Raw genomic sequence first — 18,132 nt, forward strand, 5'->3', positions numbered from 1 at the left:
GTTATTGTTGTTGTATTTGTTGTTGTTTCATAGGTAGAAGATATTCCTACCAACAATCCGATGAATGCGAGTTCCATAGCATTTCGCTTTTGATTTTCATTCAGTTGAATTACTTCACCTGGTGAATAGGTGAGAGAAAGGTTCTGTCATTACGTTACGGGCGTTGTCATTTCTGTCGGTGTTATATTGTTCCGTCGCTTCGTTCTCCTCGTGCGTCGTAAAGTGCTCAATAAATATCAAATCAAATTAATAATAAACCACTCATTTGTCCCAAAAAAAAAAATAAAAAATAGAAACAAGATTCATCAGATAACGTGATAAAGCAAAGTATCTGAATATTTTTATTTCAATTGTTTCGACAAAACAAAAAAAAGATACGAAACGAAACGAACAAAATTAATCACAAAACGAGAATTAGCGCGCTGGTGAATATAATTATGTTTGGTTCGCCGCCCTTTGAGCTTATGTAATTTCCAAACCAGGCCTTGGGCTCAAAATAAATCGCGTCATCCGTTTATTCAGTCAACAACCAACACTTCTTCTTCTCCGGTGACTGTCATTTAAGGCTTTTATGCTCATTCGGTTCGGTAACAAAACACAATACTTCGAATGACACAAAAGATACATCATCTATCTAACTAAAACGAAGCAAGAGGCTTAAGCCAATGATGTGTACGAGTATCTTCTTTTTCGTATCTGTCACCATTTTTGAAGATGCAACATTATAAATGAAGATGCAGACGCGGATGTTGTGGATTTTTACCATTAGTCTAATATAATAAATAACTACTCTTTTTTGCGTTGCCTTTTGCCATTGTTTCAAAGATAGTTCAAGTCGCGTGTTAAACCAAACCAAACCAAGTTAAAAAGTATCTTTTCTTTTGTATTTTGATCCGGTTGTAAGCATCTGAAAGATACAAATTCTGTAGTGTTTTTCTGTTTTTTATGTGTACACGTACTATTATGAAATTTTGTTGTGATACAAGCGAAACAAAACAAAAAATTAAAAAATTTGCTTAAATAAGAAAATGCATTGTTTGATCGATGAAAGTGAGAAATATTTGTTTTGTTTGTTTGCTTTTTCGTGTTTTTTTTTGATCAGAAGTGGGATGTAATGAATTTAATTGTTTCTTGAGTATTTTAATGGAATTAAAAGTGATTTTCTATGGTTTCTATGCCTAATTATCTCAAAGAAATTACATTAATGAGGATATACTAGCTTTTAAAAAAGTTTGTTTTCTTGTTTTTCAACAAACGGATTGAGGAATAAATCGATAACAAATGGTAAGGTTATTTAAATTAAGCTGCACTTTGTGTCTTTATTTTTATTTAATCGTTGCAAATACACTCGCAACGATTAATTGATTTTTTGTTATTCAAGGAAAGGGTTAAAGGTCGTAGCGAAATTACTTAAGGTACAAATATTTTTAAAATATCTCAATGTAGATATCTGTACCTGTTGGGTGCAAAAATAATAATTATTTGTGTTTATTATTCAAGTATGTATACATTCAATTCAAGGTAGAAACCTTCGTTCCTCTTTGTTGATAAAAAGCTTCTAGTTTTCAATCTAAAGATTTGCAATCTTTGATAAAATAAATATTGGAAGCAGTTCACATTGTTAATTACTTCAATATACTTTAAATATATTTTGAAAAAGTCTCACAAAAAAGTCAATAACTCAGACGATAACCTTGATTAAAGTTTATGATAGTTTTATAAGCAAATTCAGATGTTAATTAAAAATATCAAAGAAAAATAATTATCGGCAAACACAAAAAAATAAATACTCAACAACTGAGTAACACCATTTTTAAACTTTTTAAGTTCGAGGTCAGTAAATTTGTTCTATTTTTAAGAAGAAGATATTTAATTTTGTCAATATTTATTTTAATTTTGCACAGTTTTCTAAAATTATATCATGACAGCTTTGCAAAGACATTTCTTCTAAAATTATATCCTTATAAGGCTACCATGATATAATTTTAGAAGACTGATAATGTGTGACCTTGCTAGATAGGAGTACAACAATCCGTTAAATATTTATGATCATAATTTATATTTAAAGCATTGATGTCGAAAAATATATAATATATTCAAACATTTTTTAAAATCGAATTATTTTTGAGTGATGATTGACCAAAACAAAGTTTGAAAAAATAGACAATGCTCAGAACTTTACAAAAAGTATTGAGAAGTGACAAAAAATAAAATTCACTTTATCTTGAATTCTCCAAAATTATCTACAGTAGTAACATTTTGAATTTTGAGTTGAAATTACAGATCAAAAAATGTGTGATTGTTTTCTTAAGTTTCGTTTTCAGTTAGAGGCTTCATTTTGACATTGAAAAAAAACAAGTATTTTTAAGGATTAATCATGGATGTTTACGGATGTTAACTTGAAATACCCTTAAAAACAAAATAAAACCTCTCTCGATGCTTACAAGTCATTAGGACAAAAAAAATGAATTTAAGTGATTTTGTTAAAAAACAAACAAATTTTAATCATCTTAAAGCGGTTCCTAGACTATCAATATTATTGAACAATATATTGCACAACATTATTGACTGGTACCCCACACTAAACAATATTTCGCACAATAAATCATTTGAGAGTTCTTTATTAGTGCTTCAACATCATGCTCGATGATACGGTTTATTGTTGTGTGACAATTGCTCTTGCTATTTCATTAAAAAAAAAGAAAAAAACAAACGCAGATGGATGAAGGACTGGTACAAAAAACGAAACGTGTTTACTCGATTAATCGATTAATTCCACTATGAATTTGCTTTCCTTTTTTTTATTATTATTGTTTGCCATTTTGACATTTAATTCAGGGAGATGTTTTCACTACGAAAATTCAAAACAAATGACAAAATATTGCGCAAACACATCCACAGACTATACAATAAATTTGGTTGCACAATAAATATCAAAAGGATTTTGATTTCGTACAATATATTGCACAACCCTTCAATATGAGCCCTAGACTCTCAATAATATTGTACAATATCAAAAATTGCACAATAATATTGATAGTCTAGGGACCGCTTAAGATTTTTAATTAACTCAATAACAGAGCAACGAGATATTGTGAATATGAGGAACTTTTGATTTACAACTATTACGGAAACGATTTTTTTAAAAAGTTTGACTTAATTTGGTCTTGGAAGGGTTTCGCACCAATATTTTTAAATCATCTTTAATGTATGCTGCTTATCAATGACTTAAAATTATGTGAGTTTTTTCTTATTTTAGTGATTTCTTGTAAACAATGTTCTCAATGAAAAACGATGTACATTGTTATTTACATCAAAGCTAAAAGGAAACGTTATATTTTTGTTAAACTTACATTCCAATAAATGTTTGCCACTACTAGCAAACCTGATAAAAACAAACAAGTTTAATCAAAATCCTTAAAGTTGTTTTTGTTGAATTTTGAAAACATGGAAAAAACAAGTACTAGATAATATTGAAGAAACATTTAAAGTATTTGCTTTTGTTTGATAAAAGAATAGTTCACTTGTTATAAGCTCTTCCATAACGTACGTCCGTCGTCTGCTTGTTGGCTTAAACCAATGACGTAATGCAGCATCAAAAAACAAGGAGTTTTGCACGAATGTTACACGCTCGAGGTGTCTAATCGATTGGTCAATTTCTTAACAAAATACGGTCAGTGAATTTACTCTTTAATAAATCGTACGTATCGTAACGTATGCTGTGTGGCATGTGGCACCATCCTGTTGAAACCACATGTCATCCAAGTCCATGTATTCCTATTCAGTCCAAAAGTATTCGGTAATCATTGCGCGATAAGGCTGGCCATTTACAGTAACTTGAAGATCGTTATCGTCTACAAAAAATAGGGCCTAATAACGTTTCTCATGCAAACCTCACCAGATCGTTTTTTTTTATTGACGAATCTGTGATTTATCATCTTTTAAAGGCTCCAATTGAAGATCGTACGTCGCTTTAGTAAATTATAGGCTTCAACTCATCTAGTACGGGTTTTTCAATAAGAGCGCTACAGCATTTTTTTTTAAATAAAAAAAAACGGTTTTGGATATCAATTAAATACTTCATTCCTGTGAAAGTACGTTCGATGCCATTATGTATGGAAATCGCATGGCCATTTCTTTTGCATGGCCATCACGGGCTCGCTTGTAGAATCTCTAGACGCAGAACCCATTTTTCGATGGTTTTCAAGCATAAACCTATACTACTGCAATTGAATCGTTGCTGGCTTGTTGGCATAGACCATAGACTTGATGTAGCCTCACATTAAATAGTCTAACGGTGTTAAATTGCACGACCGAGGCGGCCAAGCTACTGGACCATTTCTTGAGATAACACGTTCTCCAAACTTGGTTTCCAATAAATTGATTGTGACATTCGCTGTGTAGCTGGTGCCGCCGCGGGCGTCTTGTTGGAACCACATGACAACATACAGGTATTGATCAGCATGGAAGAAGTACTGCCCAATGACGCCACGCCACCGCGCTGGTCCGTAAACCAGACAAAACCGCAATTTTTTCGGAATGCAATGCTGATTCGTGGAGTACGTGTGGATTTCTGAGGATGATTTTTCGATGAAAATCCGAATCGTTTTCAAGTTGTTGCTCAGCCCAATTAACGAATATACGGTTCTGGTGGTCAAGCAGCTTCAGTTCTTGCGTCAATTTGATCTTGTACGGATGTAGGCCAAGATCTTTTCGCAAAATTCGCCACAACGATGCACTGCACAGAGATGCCCAAAGCTTGAGAACGATGTGTGAGCGACACATTTGGGCTTTTTGCAACTTTCAGACACTTCTTTGTCTCACTGTCACGAAACATTTTGTACTGTGCCTGTGGATTCAAATTTTTTTCACTAGATGCTCAATTGTTAAACTGCTAGGACAATTGGGACGACCATAAATTTGATGTAGCGCTCTTAACGTTGAGACCACTGACTCCTAATTTCGGTAGTACATTTCAATAATTTCGACTCGTTATTGGCTCGTATATCTTTCCATCATGGCAAACCTTACTGAAGAGAAATGTTTAAAGAACAGGAAGAAATATGGCGTCGTTTGCTGTCCCTGTCTCTATACTTTTGTAGCATCCTTGTTGAAAAACCCTGTACCTTGGTAAGAAAGAAGTCTAATTATTTAGAACGCCATGTCATTGACTGCTTTAGATCATTTGCTGTAGAAACACGATGTCTCAATGGCTAGATGCAAATTGCCAGTGACAGTACTATTATTAGCAAAAGGATGAGTTCACAAATTAAATCCAAAGTTGTCAAGTTCTTTTTATAAAAACCGATGTTTCATATGTTAATAACAATAACCTCACAATTTCAGTGACAAGCTTTTTACTTTGTATTTGAGAATTTTGTTTTTGGGCCAAAAATAAATATATCACAAAAATCCTAAGTACAGGGTTATCCATTTTGCGGTTTCAAAATCAAACGTACATAAAAGACATATAAAATATGTTTTTTTCATGGTATTTCTTTTTTATTTTAAAGCATGGAAATTGGTACAAGCATCCAATCTTTTGAGTTAATTTTCGACAACTTTTTGGCAACAACTGACATTTAAGTGCTCAAGAGTTAAAATTTTATTTGCATAAACACAGTTTTTTAGCGTAGCCCCACAAAAAAGTCCAGCGATGTCAAATTGCAAGATCTTGGTGGCCAGCTTAATATCCCACCGACGAGAAATTACTAGGCCAGGAAATGTCGCTTGCAATAAAGCCACATTTGCTTAAGTTGTGTGGCATTTGGCATGTGGCATCGTCTTGTCGAAACATCAAATTCTCCATGTCATAACCTTCAATAACAGGCAAAAAAAAGTCGGTGATCATATGACCATAACGAACCGAATTGACAATGACAGTAGTTCCATCGTTAGTTTCGAAGAAATAAGGTCCGGACCCAAGAACATTCCAATCATAACTTTTTGTGGATGTAATGGCCTCTCTTCAATTACTTGAGAATTCTCAGAACGTCTAATACGTTAATTTTGTTAATTAACATATCCATCGAGTGATAAATGTGCATCGTCGCTGAAGAACATTTTGTTCGAAAAATCGCTGACAACCGCCTTTTGTTCAAGCATCCATTCGACATATCGATGACGTTGTGAATGGTCATAAATGAAGTTGTAAATCCAAATGCAAAATGCGCCACAATGTGCCTTAAGACAGTCCTAATTTCTGAGAATGACGAGGAATCCACACTCGGGTCTAGTGGTTACTTACATTTCCAGTTGTACGAGCGAAACGATGATGCACAGGTCTTACCATTTCTTTAACCAATTCAGTGTTTCCAAATATCTTCCAAATTTTACCAGTGGCTTGCGTAGTAAGACGATTATATAAACCATAATCTCTTCTGAAAGCACAATATGTTGCTGTGGTAGAATCACCATTTGTGTAATATTTTTAAGCGATCCATTTTTGTAAATATCAGATTTTAAACTGAAACAAAAAAATTGGTTTAACAACTTAGTTTGACAGATGACAGCCCTATACTTTTGAAACTGTTACTTCTATAGCAGTTAAAAATTAAAGGACCTGTTAGTTTGGACCTGGAACCTAAAAATAAGACGATGTAATTAAAAAAACACTGCACAGTGGCCATTTCGAAATTTATGTATTCAAACAAATTATTTAAGATATCGCTGATATTAATAATAAAATACCGTTTTTTTGATTTCGATTTATTCTGTAGTAAATCTGACAAAAAAATTCCCAAGAATCCTTTCATTTCGTATTCCAAAGACCTACTGTCTGTTTCAAAACTGTAAACTCTTTTCTTCATTTAAGTCTTTAAAAAAATGCCTATTGTTGCTTCTGACGAAAATACCCATTGATGTATAGTTCAGTATAAGAAAATTTATAATCTCGAAGGTTATAATTCCCACGTCTTTACCATTATACCATTTTAAGAAAACAAAACTTTTGCAGCTGTAGGTAAGGCTAGTGTCTGAACATAGTTCATATTCTTATATCTAACAAATTCCTACAATCGATCAAGTCTCGAAACTTCAAGTATCTTACCTACTTCAATGTTCGTTTAACTTTGTCGTGCTTACACTTATACATTTTTAAATTCTAAATAATTTAGTTCGCCTACAAAGCTCTTTAAACTCAAGCATATCGATTTAAAGCTATTACATACTTGTATATAGATACAAAGTATCTAGAAATAGATTCTTTGGTGTCTCTATGGGTTAAAATAATGAGTGTCTTTTTTATTGCACAAACAAACAATGTAACCTAACCATAAATTTATTATAAAACTCCTACTCGTGTGCCATTTAATATTTTTTTTGTTTTTAAAAATATATTTCTTGTTGCTTATTCTGGGATCAGCCAACAAAACTTCAAGAACGCATTTAACTTTTCAACTTGTTGGTTTTTTTTTAACTTAAATGACACACCATAACGTTCAATGATCATTGAGAATCTCATTTAACATATTTTTGTTTTGTATTTCATAAATTGATAGTAAATGTGACTTGAAATGATGTAAACAATCCATTTATAGACAAAATTTCGAAACCGCAACGGCAGACGCATAGACCCACACATTTCGTATACTCGAATGTTTTTGAATTTGAAGACGAACGAATGAACAAAAATTGACACAGTATCTATAATTTTATACTTGTATCTATGTGTGAAAAATGTTCTTTAAGCAAATGATGAATCTTTAAGGTTTCGAATCTTGTTGTTGTTTTATGTATATTTATTTATATGTACAAATTAATTAAATTCATTAGACGAACAATAAAGATAAAAAGATTCCGGTTTGTCTGATGTTAGATGAATCATTAAAAACAAGTATCTTAAGTTTTAATATTAGATTTTTCGGATGACATAATCAATAGTACGCCACATATCGTATCGACACTTGTTTGTTTGTTTGTTTGTTTGTTCTTGAGCTCATCGTCTATGAATCACAACTTGTAGATGGTCTTGAGTTTTTCTTAAAGCATATGTATATTTATCAGCGATTTGTTTAAAAACAACAAAAAAAAGAATAAAACAAACTTGAAAAATGCAAAACCGATTTGTTTGAAACAAAAAACAAAAAACTGATAAACACTTGTAAGATCCAAGGTTAGCTAAAAAAAACTTGAAACCTGTCAAATAAGAATTTTGAAATGAGGACGCCTTTAAAATAACGTTGTTAACAAAATATTGTTGTTAACATAAGGTAATATTCTTAAAAAAATGCAATTGCAAATTTGATGGTAATTGGATCAAGTCACACTGTCTGATCTTATTAGTATTAGTGTGTTGTCTTCTTCAAAAATGGGACTAAATAACACTGGCAACATTTTTCAAATCGGACTAGTATTTCCTGAGATTAGCGCGGTCAAACACACAAACAAACATTAAAACTTTATAATAAATATAATTAGTATTAATAAATAAATAACTTAGGTGGTGCAACAGTCCGTTTGCGAACTAGGGCCTAGTGACTTACAACTCTCAACCATTCCTGTGTGCGAGTACTGTTGTCAGGAAAGAAAGGGACCTACAGTTTTAAGCCGAATCTGAACGGCAAATATAAGAAAGCAATTTTCATGACAAGAATTACTCTTGGAGAATTTGTCAATTCCTCGCAAGAGGCAGTACCCGTGAAAAAAAACTTTAGGTGCTATAGGCAGGGATCCAACCCAGGACCTTTCGCATGACAGTCCATTGCACTAACCATAATGCCACGGGTACTACCAATTTTTATTAGTATTATATGAAATAAAAAAAATTAGAAAGAAAGCTTCTAAAAATGTTTATCAAAATGGTTTACGGCTTTCGATTAACTCGGAATCTTTTTGGGAATATTTTTTTTTTAAAACTGAATTCATTTAGTAAATAAATGGGCCAAATAACACTAACAACATTTTCCAAATCGGACTTGTAGTTGCTGAGATTCACTTGTTCAAACACACAAACAAACATTTTGGCTTTTTTAATAAGTATAAAAAGTATTATAAGAAATACAAAATTTTAGAAAGAAAGCTTCTAAAAATTTGTATGAAAATGGTTTACGATTTTCCATTAGCACGAAGACTATTTTGGAACTTATTTTTTCAGCTCGAAATACTTTGTGTTTAACTATGTGCGAAACGCTGTTTCTTAGAATGCAACTTCTCGACACAGAAAACATAACACGCTTTACTTCCGATAATTTTGATTGCAAATGTTTTTCTAGATTCAAGTTACTTGTATTCCTTTACTATTTCTATCGGTTCCTCGTCAAATGTCCACTTCTCCCTCCTGAAATATCTCCCACCACCGTTTCTGTATATCATTATTTTTGTTTTAGAAAGATTTACTTCCAGATTCCATGTTTTACAATTAAGTTGAAGCCTATTTATCATTAGCTGCATCTGTCTATAGTTTCAGCTCGAAAAACTATATCGTCCGCGAACATCAGTCCTGGAATATTCTTTCCTCTTATATCAATACCACCTTTCACCGAATCAGTTATATCATTTATGTATAAGATAAAGAGAAGATTACTTAAAACGCAGCCTTGCTTAACGCCCATTTGCGTAGCAAACTCATCTGAAAAAGAAATTTCCATCCCAAAAGGTTAAAGTTTTTTCCTTTACTTTTATAAATATCAGCAATATTTATTAATGAACGAATTTGGTCACTTGTCGAAGAGTTTTTCATAAAGCCAGCTTAGAATTCGTTGAATTGGAGCTTAGGATCTTTACTGCGGTTTTTAAAAATGAGATACCTCTATAATTAAATGAATCTTCAAAATTACCTTTTTTATGTAGCTGACAAATAATTGCCTTTCGAAAACTCTCGGGAACGGACGTCACCGGTGCCAAAAAGTCTCTGGTACTCTAAAGTAAGAAGCCGTAAGAAATCTGGTTTAATATTTTCAAAATATTCATACCGTATTCTATCTTTTCCTGGTGCTTTATCTTTTTTTACTTTTTCAATAACTATTTTTACCTCTTTTTTTGATATAGGAGCATCCAAAAATTTTAAATTGATCTATGTTCAGTGCTGTAGCCGTGGGAATCTTATTTTCCCCTCACAAGACTAATTGCTTTCGATGTTTTTTCATCAAAATTTCCCTTTTTTGCTTTACAAAGATTTTTGAATTTTTTGTTCGCTGTCGCATACAGAATTCTTAAAATGATGTTATTGGTCGTTCTGAATAATTTCAAGTACGCAAAAGGCACGTTTCTAGCTCTCATGCAATCACTGTTAAAACACTTTTGCTTATTTGCCAAAAACTTCTTTTTTCCGATGTTTTTTGGGGTGCTGCTTTCTTGTGCATGCATAGATTAGCTAGAACATTAAAAGTTTTAGGTTTCTTTGGAATAGCTCTCTGTAGCTGTCTTTCCATTGAAGCTTTACAAGAAGGGTAAGAGCACGTTCAGTTGTCTCCATACGAGATGTTTTCATTCTAAAGGATAACTTTAGTGGCATGTAATCCGAAAAAGTCCTTACTCCTACTCTAAAATCATCAAAAAAAAGAGGAACAAATCTCCAGACAGAAAACCGTAATCGATTATTGAACCAGCTGTTCCGCGAATAAAAGTGGGTTCACCATTGCGATCACCTTAAGAGCTTCCATCAAGAATTTTGGTCCCTTTTGAAACTATCAATATGATTAGCATGTTCTTGAATAGTTAAAGGGAATACAATAAAGTTGAACACAAGAAGTAAAATTTGAATGTACACTATCCCAAGTAAAATGCCATTTGAACTTGTGCAAGTTTTTGAAAAATAAATAGTTTCGACTTTATTCATTTATTTTTTTTATGTTTTATTATTATTTAAGGCTTTATCAGGCACAAAGTTTGTTCTAATTTTTTTCTTTCTTCATCATATCATTTCGATTTACAGAATTGTTGTTTTTCAAAGTGAAATCTTGTATAAACAAAATTATTCTGATCAAAAGTCATTATTTTAACCAAATCGTCTGATTCACGTGTTTTTTTTTTAAATTTCGTGTGCCTAATCATTGCTAATTTAACGGAACACTGTGAATTTTAAGCTTATTTTGCATTCGAAGTGTTGAATAATTTACTTAAATTTTATATTTGCATCCAAATTTGCACTTGAAATATCTTAAAATTTAACAAATATGTAAACTAACTTGTGCATACTTGTGGTACATAACAAGCCCCTAAATTTAATAATGAATAGAATAAATTAACCAATTTAAATTTAGTACTTATTTGAATTTATCGTTTTTTTCTAAAGTTTGATTTTTAAATGCAATTTATTTAATTTATGATCATAAAAACGAAGAGTTATTAAAATTTCTTTGTTTTTTTTTTATTTTCAAATTCTTTTATTGTTTTGTATAAATTGTTCTAGAATTAAATTCTTATTCAATATTTAAATGTATCTATGTATATGGCTAGTTGATTTTAGGTGTGGTATTTTTCCATTATTATTTATTTCAATCCGATGACCAACAAGTCGACATAAGATCCTGTTCTTAAGAATATAATCCACTGCAATTTAAATTTGAATTGAATTTATTGAATATGATTTTTTGTCAGAATATTAATAAAAACAAATAAACTACAAAAAGTTGTTGGTATCATTCAAGGTTAAGCATTTAAGAATTTGTTTACAAACATAACTTGATTGCCAGAGTTTTTGTTTTGTTAATTTTTGAAATGCAATAATATCAAGTTTTATAAATAAAAGTTCCGGAATACAAGCTTCACAAAGCGAAAAGCGTAAATTAAGAAAATTTAAACAAAAATATTATATCATTTTTTATAAATATTTTAATGGTCAGTTACAGTTTTTCCCAAAAAAAAAAAAAATAGTTTCACCAGAGATAGGAACAAATAATTACAAATATTTTAGTTTCTTAAAATTCAAAACAATTTCTTATGTTTTTTCAAAATGTATTTAACTATTAAATAAATTTAGTTTAGAAGTCTTAATTACTTGCAATTTAAATACATAAATGTAATTGAAATCAGAAGTACTTTACTTTACTTGGCGCTACAGCACATTGTGCTCCTGGGCCTCAAGTAATACCTTTCTCCAGCTTACTCGATCTCTAGCTTGCTGCCTCCAGTTTCGAATACCAAGCTGATATGCGTCGGCTTCAACTTGATCACTCCATCGGAGATGAGTCCTGCCTCTGCTTCTCGTTCTCTCAGGTTTGGCGTTGAATACCTTACGGGCTGGAGCTTCGATGTCCATTCGCTGGACATGCCCTAGCCATCTTAAGCGTTGTACACGCAGTTTTTTGACCAGTGGCAAGTCGCTGTACAGCTCGTATAACTCCTGATTAAATAATCACTTACTTTGCCTGTGGACACAAACCGGTCCATAGATCGTACGCAGAAGCTTCCTCTCGAAGATGCCAAGAGATCCTCTATCCTCCTGGGAGAGGGTCCATGCTTCTGCACCATACAGCAAGACTGGGATGATTAAAGTATTGTACAGTGTCTCTTTGATACTTTGCGATAGGGCCTTATTCCTCAACTGCTTACTTAGGCCAAAGAAACAGCGATTAGCAAGGGTAATTCTGAGTTTGATCTCTGCGCTGGCGCAGATGTCATTTGCAGAAGTAACAGCAGTGCCTAGATAAACAAATTCGTTTACCACCTCTAAGTTGTACCTGTCAATTGTCACATTTTGACCAAGTCTACGGTGTAAATCGACTCTATTTGATGACAATAAATACTTCGTTTTGTCCTTGTTAATGTCAAGACCCATTTTCTTCGCCTCAGACTTGACATAAGGGAAAGCACCCGTCACTGCTTGTTTGGTTCTTCCCATAATGTCGATGTCATCTGCATATCCAAGATATTGTGTGGATTGTTGAAAGACGGTGCCTCTTGTATTGGCGTTGGTGGAAATCAAAAGTAATGATGAATAAAATACTATTTTCGGTAAAATACTTTTAACGCGATGTTAAACAAGAATTTCTGGAAATACTAGGTAGGTAAGTAGAAATGGCGATCTCAAGGCAACTTAGCCTGAGATCCAATTAGCGCTGTAGTGCGCCGTTTTGATACCAAAAACTCCTTTGATTGAAAGGGATAGATTGATAGAGAAGCTTCATAGCGATTATATTAGAGCCATTTTGTCGCATTGAGAAAAAAGATTAGGTATCTAATCTTTGTCTCAGATAGCTCATCAAGTTCTTGAAAGAATGCTTTTCGAAAGCATTTCATTTTGGTGTTTGTCAAAGCAGGACATTTGCAGAGGAAATGGATTATGGCTTCACTTTCTTTTTGGTCACTAAAGCTACGGCAAAACTTGAAATACTAAGTTCATTTAGTAAATAAATCATTTGATAAATAAATTAATAAAGAAATCAAGTTTCAAAATTGTAATTATTTTTTGATTCTTAAAAATCCAGAAGTTGTGGTACTAAAATGTTAAGAAAAGGTAAGGAAACCAAAAAAGCTTGTTCGGAATGATTTAGAAAAACAGGGTAGAATGTAAATTCATTGTTGAGTTTGTTTAAAAAAATATTTGTCTCTATATTTAAAAAAATACACAGAATTTTATAAAAAGTAGGGCGTCACCACATTTCCCGCAATTACCCTTTTTATAAATAATCTCAAGAAAAGTTTGAAAAAATTTTGTCTTGTTGAGAGATTTTAATTTAAGCAACACAAATATAATGGCCAAAAATATTGGTCATGTGGACAATGAATGGATCCTCTATAAAACTCCTTAACAAACTCTCAAGGCACCGCCAAAGTCTCCAGACATGAATCCATTTGAACAACTTTGGGATGTGCTAAATAGTAGAAGAATCAGAAAACGGTCTTTTACGAGCAAATTCTATGTGAAAAAAGTGTTTGCTGATGAATTGTTCCAAATTTGTCAGGAAACAACAAAAACACTTGTTTATTTTCATCTTTAAAAAAATTAGTCAACATTATATTTTTGTTTAGGTATTTTAAAAACATAATTATTATTTTTCATCAAATTCTGTAAAAAAATTCTTTTAATTTTTCATTAAAATAAAAGTTACTTTTCAAAAGACTGTTGTATCAATACTTTTGTTCATGTTGTACATGTTCGAACTCAATACGTTGTGAACAAATTACAAACAAAACTCATCAAAAAACCAGGTTTTATTTCCTCAACATTAAGATTTGTTTCAGAAATTCATGTTCGATACCCTTAACAAATCAATTTCAATAAGTTCCCATACACTTATTTTTACTTTAATTGCTACTTCAATAGTTATATGATTAAACATTTATCACTCATTCAGAAAAAGCATAATGCATTAAGTAACAAATCATTGATTATAAGTTTCAATTTTTCAAAACACATCGATTAATACCTCATGACATCATTATTTATATTAAAAATTAAAAAAAGAAAATGAATGTTTTAATCCTCTTACCAACCCTTTTCAAGTAAGGTAAATTCAAGTCGCAAAAACAACACACCCTTATATTATTACCATAATAAATATACAAACTCTACAAAAATAAAAAGATTTCACCTTCTTTTTGTCATTGTTGCGTGCAAATATCAATATTATATATTTTCCTGAATAAGTTTCTTTCATAACCAAATCAATATCACGGAATGTCGTCGTCTCGAATGCTCGTATATCTACATTACCTTACCTACCTAACTTCTACGTTTTCAAATATATGTATGTTTGGATATTCAAAAGCCCTCAATTTGACATTGTTTATTATTCCGATGTTTTTTCGTCATAAGTCCTCGATATAAGTTGTCTGTCAATAGAAAAGGTTTTTCAAAAACAAGAAAAAAAACATTGCACTGCAATTGCCGCCGCGTATAACGTAGTTAGGTGCCCTTAACTTTTCTATTGTTTAGGTTTTGTGATGTCTTGGTTGAAGTTCTTTTAGAAAGCGGATAGCACAGAAAACCCAAAGAGCACGTTTCAAGACTTCCTGACTTTTCAACAATAAAAAAAAATACAAATTGTCTACCTTTGCTGTTTGTGCGTTTCTATCAATATTGGCAATCAAAATATTGACTTTTTGTTGTCGAAAGTGATACATGCCGGCTTGATTGGGGCTGCACTGATAACGCGATAAGACATAATATTAAAAATATTTTTTATGCCTATTTAAGGAATTGTTATTGTTCGATTTTGAAAAAAGCCATTATCATCTTCTACAGCTATCAGTAACGTACTTTCTCAGCTCCTAAAAACACCTTAATAACCTGAAGGTCGATTTGATAAGAAAACAACGTGTTCCAAAGTAATACAAAATTTGAAAGCTCAAAGTCTCGTAATTTTTTGTGTCGTTTACGTTTTCTTCGTCCTCGACGTCGTCGTTTGTCGTTTTTCGTCATTGTGCGTTCTTGTCATATAAATTGCGTATTGAAATATTAAGGGATTATCACGAGAAATTTATCTCACCTTTTTTATGAGGGAAATGTTTGCCAATCTATTCAAAACCATATAAGAGGTATTAAGTGCTAATATACTGCGTTATAAGAAATATTGTTTGTGTATGAAGGTGAATTAAAATTTGACACGCAATTTTTGTGTAGAAAAACGTGTGAGAGAGTTCTTGAAAAATGGCTTGAATACAGAGTTTAAGGGGCTTTTGAAAAAAAGTATAAGGACAGGGGTTTGTATATGGGAAAGGGAGATTATATTAGCATAATTTAATTTGAAAGAAATTCAATATGTCTTGTGTATGTTGGAAGATTCGCCTGAGGAAATATATGTTTTTATATCAATTTGTAAATAGAGGGCGCTTTTGTGATGTATCGTTATCATTCAGTATGGCGAATAAATTCAATTAATTAATTTAAGTAGGTGGAGTTAAGGAAGGTCTGTTGTACCATTTTGTTATCCTGGTTAAACGACATTTGTTGCGAAATCAGAAAACGGTGGTTAACAAATTTGAATGTCAAAAAAAGACACTCCTTAAAAGAAGTTAATTATATTTCTAAGAGCTAAGAGCATTAAGATGATATTAAAAAGGCTTTAATAAGACTTTTGTGTCAAATGTTTAATTTTAAAAATTTAGTTTCAAAATAAAAATGTATATTTTAAGAAAATAATTTTGTTTTTAAACTTAAGATCTAATTATGATGATGTTTTTGAATTTATATTTTTTTTATTTAAAGAATCTACAAAATATATAGGTACAACAAAAATTAAGGTTAAAGTTGTTTTCTGTTGAGATTTTCGAGACATTCAACCAATTAAAAAACTGTCAATTTGATTTTTCAGTTTAAATATTTGTTTCGATATTTTTTTATTTATAATTTTTTGTTTGAATTTCTAAACATTTTGTACGACACATTAATTTGTAAGATAACTCGATATGATTTTTGGTTCTTGAGAATATTTGGACAAACCACTTTTTTGTACATCTTGATGTTATAATCCGTCGATTTTTCTTTAAATGTAACAAAACATTAAGATCATTTCTTTGTGTGAATTAGAAAATTGTAAGACAATATCTTTCTTTGTTTTCATACTACTCGAGTCAGAAACCATTTCTCATTAGTTTGTTGTTGCTTTTGTACAATTTCGTGTTTTTTTATAAAAGTTGTCAACAATATTAAATAATAAAATAGGTTTGGTTTGAATGTCTGTTTTTGTTTCCGATATTTTTGGTCCAAAACCAATTTGTATTAATTTTAGCAGCAGTTTTTGAAGGTTTTTATTTCTTATTGAAAATAGTTGAGATTTAATTTTTATCAGAATATTATCTTTTGTAAACAGACAAATTTTGCCAAGAATGAAATAATTTTGAGGTCAATAACTTCATCTATTCTTGAAATATGCAAATCAGAAAAAAGAGGCTGGGATGCGACCCACACTGATAACTTCCCATCCCGTCTGTCGATTTGTCGTTCTTAAAAGTTTGTCTGTATGTACTCGTATCAATTTTTACCAAATTTGTGCACTATTTTTTGTAGATTTTATTTTTTATGAAAAAACGGACAGTTGGATTTTTATATAAAAATTACTAAATATCGAAAACAATATTTTCTGTGAAATAAATTGAAAACAATATTTTGTATAAGATAAAATAAGTTTAAAACCTAAATTTCAAGTTTTTGAAAAGATATTTGAAATTGATATTCAATTTTTACCAACTTTGAGTCATGTTTTTTTTAATTTTTTTTTATAAAAAAACTGTCAATTCGATTTTTCTCAAAATTTTATCAGATGTTAAAAGCATTATTCTTCGTTGAACAAATTTTTTGGAGATGAAATTATATTTTTGTCGTAAAATTTTGGAGGTGACAAATAGTTTTTCAGTTTATTTTGATTTATAAAAAAAAACGTTAAATGGGTTTTTTTTCAAAAAATATATTTCTTTGATATCTATCACTTTACAATTTATTATATAAAATTTAATTCAAGTATCTAGCGTTTTTGGTTCGTAAGATATTTAGGGTTAACCAAAATGTTCACCTTTTTTCAAACTGCTATGATAAAAAAAACCACCCACGCAATTTTCTTGAGAGCCCTTTCTGCATCTTTCTGCCTTATTATCTGTATAGCAAAATTTATTTGAAATCGATATGTCTTTTGGTTCTTGAGCTATGGACGACGAGAAAACGCCGCGAACGTTCGGACGTACATCTTTCTAAAAATCTTTTATTTCGACTCTAGCAACCTTGAAACGTCTTTTTCAATTTGACAAATTACAATAACTTCCTATAAGAAGTTTATAAGTTTTCTTTGATTTTGCTTGTATTTTTTGAGATTCTTATTTTTGATTAAAATAACTTGACTATGTGATGGATAAAATCTGTTTTAAAATCTTTAAATTGGGAGCGTATCAGAATCCCGATTTTTAAAATCCCGTTTTTAAAAAATCCCGTAAAAAAAGTTTTATAATCACGTCTTCTAAAATACCGATGTTTTTAAATCCCGCTTATTCAAAATCCCGATCAATTACAATCATGCTTTTTAAAATCCCGTCAAATCCCGATCAAAGTTTTGTATGTTAAATTACTTGACTAAAATATTATAATATCGTAAAAATTAAAGAACTAGTTTTGATTGCAAAATTGTGATAATAAAAAAAACGGGTTTATAAAACGTTTTTACTGTCAAAAAAGTCAACATTTTATTAAGTTTGGGAAGGATTCTATATCTTTTTTTCGTAAAATCAAGACTTCTTTAGTTTCATTTGACAGGCAAGTCT

General features: G+C 31.2%; 1 protein-coding gene across 3 annotated transcripts in view; it reads left to right on the forward strand.

The window, feature by feature from the left end:
- Nucleotides 1-18,132, forward strand: part of LOC129942836 (serine-rich adhesin for platelets) — a 236,411-nt gene that overhangs the window by 154,121 nt on the left and 64,158 nt on the right. Inside the window, exon 1 of one of the 3 annotated variants that reach the window (XM_056051927.1) lies at nucleotides 4-1,284. The exons of the other annotated variants lie outside the window; for them this stretch is intronic. The gene's annotated coding sequence lies outside the window, so the exon portion shown is untranslated. Of the gene's footprint in view, nucleotides 1-3; nucleotides 1,285-18,132 lie in introns of those variants that run through there. 3 annotated transcript variants of the gene reach the window in all.

Source organism: Eupeodes corollae, chromosome 1 (assembly GCF_945859685.1).
Source record: "Eupeodes corollae chromosome 1, idEupCoro1.1, whole genome shotgun sequence".
In the NCBI taxonomy this organism is placed as follows: domain Eukaryota; kingdom Metazoa; phylum Arthropoda; class Insecta; order Diptera; family Syrphidae; genus Eupeodes; species Eupeodes corollae.